Raw genomic sequence first — 8,945 nt, forward strand, 5'->3', positions numbered from 1 at the left:
TAAACTAAAGTTAAACTATATACACTGGCCTTGAAACTAATACCACTTCTTAGAAACACATTGTTAAAACGAGTCGCCAGTAATGTAAATCGTTATACTAGGATTTATCTCATGAAAACTCGTAAATACATGTATCGAACGGTATTGATTTCCTATTTCTCTCTCAAAACACTAACCGATTTTTAATAATTACTGATTTACTTCCTCGTTAACAGCAATGATATCGATATTTACCTAAACAGACAAAACAATTTTTCATTACCTAAGTAGACTGACTAGTCGGTCGTTTACGTTACGGGTGACTTGCTTCGGCCGATGAAAACTGACGTTCTAAGGTGCGCAGCTTAATGATGGATTATGGGAATATTATGCAAAATCCCATTGTCACATAAATGTAATTTAAAGGTATTATAACCATACGGTTGCGTAAATCAAATTTCAAATTAAAGGTCAAGGTATATGAAACTAGTAGGAAAATTATAAATGAAAGTGTGAGTATGGCGAACCTATATTATTGCATCGAAAAAAGTTATGGGTCGTAAGGCGGCAGACTATATCGCAAAAATAGAATTCGTTGTGACGTCATAGTCGTGTGATTTGCTCATTTTTCAACAACGCATTGACCACAACGTGCAATAATATGAGATAAGAGCTTAACAACATAAATACGGAATCATCAAAAGGAGGTAATAACCACCTACTGAGAAATTTTGACTGATTTAAATTTGTTGCTTCATATTAAATACAGATAGCAAGTGTCTGCCACAACCCCTGGTCTATGCTAGTTTCTGGTGTTCAGTGCGGGCAAATTGTCACGGGAAAGCATTAGAAGTGTGCACCTTGTATTACAACTTTTTTACATCTTTTATAACTGTTTTTATCGACTGGAAAATTAGCTATTAATGAATACCACCCAGGCACCCACCCGACGACGACCAAGCTGTTGTCCAGGCAAGGTTAACTACAATAAAATGAATAAAAACCTCGACGTTTCTTTATTTTGTAACAATAATACTATGTAATGATACAAAGATGAGTTACATTGTGATTCGCGTCAGCGCGCTTAAAAATAAAATCGGTAGAAAATTTCAATTATCTTCGGTTCAACATTCCCACCATATCTTAATTTGAATCTCCATCATAAGAATGCTGTCTAACTACCGGCAACACATGTATTTTAACCATATAATTGTTGTTGCCACACGAAAATCACAACACATAAATTCCCAAACTGACTAAAAGCAATGGCATATATTGTGGCTCAGAGGAGCCAATGTAACGTTGTTCGCTAAACCGTAATTTTACTATTGATTTTTCAAAACACCCCGTATTCAGGAGATTTCTGCCTAGTATTTTAGTTGAAACTATAAAAAGAATCTTCGATTTTGGTTAGCGAAAAGGTTAGATTCTGTTTCATTTAAAACGCTCCAGCCGTCCAGCGTCATATCTCCAAAATCTGTAGGTCGTTATCATATTCACGACACGCAGTTTAATAAAATTGCATAAAATTGGTATTTGAATACAAGCACGATAATCGTTGTTGTGGCTAAAATATGCCATAAAAGGTTACACACAAATACCATTAACACGAAATTGGTGAAAAAAGGTATGTAGTGGTAAACCCAGCTACAAAATACCTCGAGTTCACGCAATTCTTTAGATCGTTGTAGGTATATATTTGGAATGTCTAAATATTTTAGTGCGTTCCTGTATACTTCGACAATTACTCAAGGGATCTTCGTTTAAAAAATGGTGAGATTTGGTGGGATGACGAAGTTCAAAAATGATTTAAGCAAGCACATTCTGTGAATCCGCAAAACTTGCGAGAGCAAATAAAAAGACCGGAAAAGTAGTACACAGGCTTGTCCATGTTAATCCCGAATCCCATGGGAAACGCCCAATGGGATGGGACATCACACATTTGTATTTCCCATGGGACATGTGGGACACAAAATATCGTATGATTTTCGGGGTAATAATGGTAATACATTTCGTTATGGATTTCGTGTCCATATATTTGAGCATAGCTCTCTTGTTAGTTATAAAGAGCAAAATATATTCCGCAATATTAATATACTTTGTCAAGGTTCAATATACTTTGTGTATAATAGTTCTGAATTTAAAGTTAACAAACTCTGTAAAATTTGTCGTTTTGCATGTCTCTTCGTACATGTAGTCCTATCTAGTAGACGCTAATCCAAAATTTAACAATTTTTATCGAATTGTATTCCAATGGGAATTCCATAGGATGGGACAGGCACAAATTGCTATGGGATGGGATGGGACAGAAAAATATGTCCCATGGACAACCCTGGAGGTGTAACTACGTAAACCAACATAAAGTTTCCATTTTTATATTACGCCTCATGAATGTTACCCGGCTTTGACCCCAGAAAAAAATTTCTATACTTCAACATCGCAAAACCTTTTTTGATACTTATTTTGAGAGTATTTACATGTTCATAATCATCATTTTGATTCAAAATATTCAACTAACTGTCATTCATAAGTACTGATAGCTATGTCAACTTCGTCTATCGTATCTAATTCTTGGTTATGGCAACTTTATAACTGCTGGGAGGACGAAATGACCACTGAATTATTTAATTAAAATCAAATTTTGGAAAACAATCAAAACAAGTAGTTAACAAAACCACGAAAATAAAAGGGTTACCATCATGCTACAAAATATGCCCGAATGAAAAAGTTAGCGCCTGCAAAATTTCAATTGTTACGTCACCATTGACATCTTTCTGATTAGCCAATATTGCGTAGAGCAGGGGTGCACAACCTGCGGCCGTTGGAGACGAAATGTGCGGCCGTGGTGGTATGTGTTTCAGCTGCAAAATAAGCACAAGACAAGAATATTTACAACGCCATGAGCTACCCGGGATTTCGTTAGTTATATGCGGTGTTGTTGGCGTACCTGCCTATGTTCCTAACCCTTTGTGACCATCTTGTCGGATGTCACAAAAAGGTAATAAAAATAATAAGGGAATTTACGAAGGTTGCTGTTGGCGCCCGGATGTTGTTACAAATCAAAGCAGTAGTTCAAAATAGATTAACGGTATCATAAATCGTAATGCTTGTAAATATCATTCCATACAATCAACAACTGAATATAGAGTTTTACAATGAATAAAAAAAATTGCGTCCATTTTTCGATACGGCACAATTAGTAATACTCTTGGGATGGTGATAATCAGCGAAAGATAGTTTACACATTCATGAACGCTCTAGGTGCAAATAAGTGATATATATCGATAAAAGCCATTTCTTCAATTAAATATAACTCATAAAACACCTGATGTTAGGGCGGCCGTAGTTATTTTACAAAAACATAATGTGGCCGTCTATAGAAAAACGGTTTTGTGCACCCCTGGCGTAGAATAAACGAGGTAGTCGCCGATGTGTTGTCGATTTGTTAATTCTAGACTACGCTAAAACTAATCGGTGTTTGATATACGAAAAGGTTCCATTACATTTGAACCCATGACAATTGCACCTGTATGCTATTGCACCTATGGAATTTTTTTTACCTTTCACGGATAGTTAAACCCATACTAACCCTAACCCATGGGTTTTAGCACCCGCATATAGATTGAACCCGTGGATATACGCATGGGTTCAAATGTACATGGGTTCAAATGTACGGTCACCATACGAAAACTATCAGGTGTTACAGAATTACAGATGACTAGAGAAGACATGACAGTCCAACGGAAGGACAAAAAATTTGAAAAATGTCAGCTTAGCAGAAATTATCACATTCCTTTGGACAAGTCTTCCTAAAATATGCCGTTAGCGTGTATGTCGACGACTGCCTTTCTCGGCCAAAGCGCCATAAAACTCAGGAATAAGTCTGGCCTAAAGTCTAACGAAAGATCTAAGCAGGTACGGTTTCCTACATTAGCTTCAGGCCCCGGGGCTAATGCTTTATCTATTGAGAGAATATACAAATTATCACGGTATGTGCGTATGGGGTTTCACTGAGAGATTTTATAAAAGTGGATCTCGGTAAATTGGTGACGTTGGGGTGATAGCTTATATAGGTCGTTATATTTTCGTTATTGGGCGCGACGGCTTATGCTAACTGGGCGTTTTTTGTATAATTTTGAAACGATAAGGTAAATGAAAAATTCGCAATAATGTTAATTCTAATGAACTGCCGTACGTATAGCAATGGAAGACAAATACTTCAGCTGTCAAACAAAATCTCCATATTTATGTACATACCACACTCATTTGATGAAGATATCAAATGAGATATAACCTTAAACATGTTGTTTGTATTCAAGTTGATCCAGGAACGCAAAACGTCTCTGCAAACTTGCAACCTCGAAAGCCTTTACATACATCGGATAGGGTTCCTTAAATATTATGGGACAATAAACTTAACCCGATTTCAGCAATTTCCAGCACATAATAGAATCTTAAATCAATAATGATGTTCTTTCAGCTCACAAAAAGTCATTTAAAAAAGGAGGAGTCGGTCGTCTAACCGCGTGTATTGTTAGATTTCGTCTTTGGACAAGTCAGTCGGGTTTTATGACTTTTGAATGGAGAAAATATCAATTATACTAAGGGAAAGGCTGTTAATGGTGTTTATTACATCGTGCGACGCTACTTAAAGTGTAAGTCCAATGACAATGTTTTCAAGTTTCACAAATATTTGTATTTAAGAAATTCTTTGTACTGTATTTATGTAAAAAAGAATATGAGACTTTTCTTCAATGGTATATTCAAAATTTTAGTTATTTATGGATATACGCGGATTGAAACAATTAAATATTTGAATGCGAGCCTACAAAATTAGTTTTTATATTCACCTGAACAATATTTAAATAAATACTGCTTATAATTTTTCAAACATTAGCCCTATATGGGCCACTTAACATTTTTCTCTTCTCAGTGTATGAAAACTTAAGTCTGTCCTGTTATAATACCTCAACTTGGGTCCTCAGAAATAAACAATAGCCCACTCTGTTCCATTCTTGGTGTAATCCTATTTTGACATGCACCATTGACCCAACTGTGTAAGTACAATACAGGTTAGCTTTTCGCGCGATTTGTTTTATGATTCGATTATTCAGACTGTCGCAGGACAACATGCGTTACCACACGGAATATAAGATTTTCCACTTTAATCAATAGAACTTCAAATCGAATTGTTGAAATACGTTGTGATGTTGATGAATTGTAAAAATCGAAACATAGTCTTATAATCTATATTGTGCTAAACAAGTGATTAGCAAGAAAATCTACCCAATAAACTGATTTTGGCATATAACAAGCGTGGGAAAAGATGATATTATGCATTGTTTTAGTGTTTGTCTATGGTAGTTGAATTTGGACTAAAAAATCCGAAATATAAAAAACATTTTCTGCTCTCAATTTATTGGCGCATTTGCATTCTAGTCGACAACTGTTAATTTGTTTGTTTTCTGAAGTATGATTTTTATTACTTTTTAGGTTTTATGAGTAACAATAATACAGTCCTAAGTCAATTGCCAAGTGGTGTATATATATAACCAATAGAGGCAATTTAATAATAACTTTTCAAAATTTAGCAAACGTGACATTTTTAAACCCAAATTGGATAATTGAGTTCATGTTTTGGGTGTATTTCATAATTTTACGGTACTTATATTATGGTGGTAACGATACACAGTATCCCAATTTACATCAAATTATCAAATAAGCCATTATGATAAACGCCAACCTAAAGAAGAAGAATATGTCTAAAGTAATATTACCAGATAACATGTAATCACGTAAACGACGTCTGAACAACAGTATACAGACTGTATAAGCATCCTTTCAGACTTCTCACAAACGCGCCTTCATAAGTCTTTACCTTGATAAAGCCTCTTGTGCACTCTCAGTAACTGTATTCTTGATTCTATCCGTAATTCTCACATCACCTACTTTTATTTGAACAATATTAAGAAATAAGTGGATTCAATGTCTATTAGGTAGTAAATAAACAAAACAATAAAAGAATGTACACGTTCCATACTATCCTCTGCTATTGAAAATATTTTATATATTTTATTTTGAATATTATCAGATTATAACAATAAGATTCAACGTTTTGAACAGTGTCCCACCGCGAACACCTTGACTTTGTGAAAGTCACGTGAGCGTGTTCCTTGGGCAAATATTTCGGTAACACGTACAGGTCGCAGGGGTAATAATATTGACAGAGAGAGAAAGATAATATCACCTTCTAAAGACAATTTATTGACTTATCGTAGATGGGGAAATATTTATGGCCAGATAACAAAAAGGTTTTATCTCAACAAGAGAGAGCAATACTCGAATATATTGGCACAAAGGTCAAATGACTAATCTGCCAGCAAAATTCAAACGATTAAAACAATTGTATAAAATGTCACTTGAATGTATTTATGTCCGTCACCTATCAAAATTTGGGTTAAAATGTCGGACTGAGAAAATTTGAAATAAAGGTATTAAATAGCCTTCTAGCGACTCCTCCCAAACTTTAGTCTTGGAAAGTACTGGAAATTTGAAACCGGTTAGATGACGGGAAAAGCAATTTTCACAACAGCAAAAGCCTCAACTATTTGGAAAATGATCCAAGGTACATTTCGTGCCTTGAACACTTGGATAAATGTTTATGAGGCCTCTTTAATTTTCATAATGTCATTACGCAGCAAAGGTTTTGAGGTGAAGTTCAAAAAATATGAGCTTTTACGGTCGATGCAGTTATGATAAATCTAATCTTATATCACCCATAGTGCTAAAAGTAGGTATATTTTGAACGCAGTGTCCAACGTACTCCAATTTGCTGTGCATTATTATTTTCGCAGCAATATAATGGAGTTGCAGAAAACACACTGCAACAGGTAGTTAAAAATTAATCAAGTAAATCATCCAAATCAGTAAAGACAGTATGAGGTTTAGGTCAGAATTATCGCATTTAGGTCCGAATTACGTTTCGTGCGAGACTTACCACCAAGTCTTGCAATTTTGGATTGTCTGCAATCTAATTAAAAAAAGTTTGAAATATACAAACAATTCTGGAGAACGAACCTGTATAACACTTACGAGTCATTCTAAATAAACAACTATATTTTCATTGCACGACCCTTTTATGCATCTCGGATATCGTCTTAAATCCTGTGTTTTGACAAGCAGAAACAAGGATAATGTTTCGACATGCAATTTCACTTAATTTTATTCCAAAGTACTTGAACATATTATTTGTCGAATCAAAAGGTCAAATGAGGTCACGAAGATCAGAGCGATTTGTATTCGTTTAAACATCTCTGTGGCCTTTTTGTATATTCTATTCCACACACAAAGGAATGTCTATGTAACTTGACATTGGGAAATAATAACAATAAGCTGGATACCCAACTCAGTAGAGCATCACATACGGACCAGAACCGTTCGATTTATCTCTTTTCAAGTATTTGAGCATGGAGCGTTTTTTTGTGGTGGTATAACTCTACATTCAAATGCGAATACATAGCAATGTCAGTGAAATTTGTGCCAGACAATTTTCGAACGTACTTAAAATTAATCTACTATCGCGTTGTTGTTCAAACGACCGTGTCCTTCTATGATTTTAATAATATTAGATGTGGTTTCACGTTTAATATAAAATTAATATCAACAAGACGCAAATAGTAAAGTGGGAAAATTTCACAGAATATTTTTACCTGAAAGAACAAACCACATAGCCGAAGTGTGTGACGAATTCATCAACCAATTCAAACTTTATGTCGAATACACCGCATTGTCGAGAATATAAAGAATTGCTTGATAAAAGCAACAATAACAAGAGAACAAAGATTCAAATATATGAACATGAAAGCTAAATGACTATCGTAATGTCGTCGAAGTGTTGAAAGGTTGTACCGTACGAATTATAAAAGTGAGCCCGTGATGTTATTTCTAAATTTTAGGGTGATATACCGGCCCCATAGGACTAAAAAATGTCCACTTCATTACGAATAATCAAAATTGTCTAACAGCGACGTTATCATTCTGCCTTTTTCTTGAATTGTAATCTTTCAAATGATTCATTTGAGGATGAATGAATTTCAATCAAAGTTAGTTACTTTCAACAAATCGCTGATAATAATCAAGTAAACGGTATCTTCGCACTTCTGGTGATGGGATGGCAGCAGGGACTCTTCATCATAATCTAGCGGATGTGTGAAATTAGTGCAATATATCATATTGATCGGATGATCAAAAAAGACAGAAGCAGGGCTGTGGAGTTGGAGTCACGTTCCCACTGCAGTCGAAGTCGAAAATTTGATATACCCCGGTTCCGGAAATGCAGGGTTACTCAGACTGTCACAGGACAACATGCGTTACCACACGGAATAGGTAATAAGATTTTCCACTTTAATCAATAGATCTTCAAATCGAATTGTTGAAATACGTTGTGATGTTAATGAAATTTAAAAATCAAAACATAGAAGAAAATCTACCCAATAAACTGATTTTGGCATATAACAAGCGTGGGAAAAGTTGATATTATGCATTGTTTTAGTGTTTGTCTATGGTAGCTGAATTTGGACTAAAAAATCCGAAATATAAAAAACATTTTCTGCTCTCAATTTATTGGCGCATTTGCATTCTAATCGACAACTGTTAATTTGTTTGTTTTCTGAAGTATGATTTTTATTACTTTTTAGGTTTTATGAGTAACAATAATACAGTCCTAAGTCAATTGCCAAGTGGTGTATATATAACCAATTTAATAATAACTTTTCAAAATTCAGCAAACTTGACATTTTCAAACCCAAATTGGATAATTGAGTTCGTGTTTTGGGTGTATTTCATATTTTTACGGTACTTATATTATAGTGGTAACGATACACAGTATATATATATCCCAATTTACATCAAATTCTCAAATGAACTATTATGATAAACGCCAACCTAAAGAAGAAGAATATGTCTAA

This window comes from Styela clava, chromosome 15 (genome assembly GCF_964204865.1).
Source record: "Styela clava chromosome 15, kaStyClav1.hap1.2, whole genome shotgun sequence".
NCBI classification, from domain to species: domain Eukaryota; kingdom Metazoa; phylum Chordata; class Ascidiacea; order Stolidobranchia; family Styelidae; genus Styela; species Styela clava.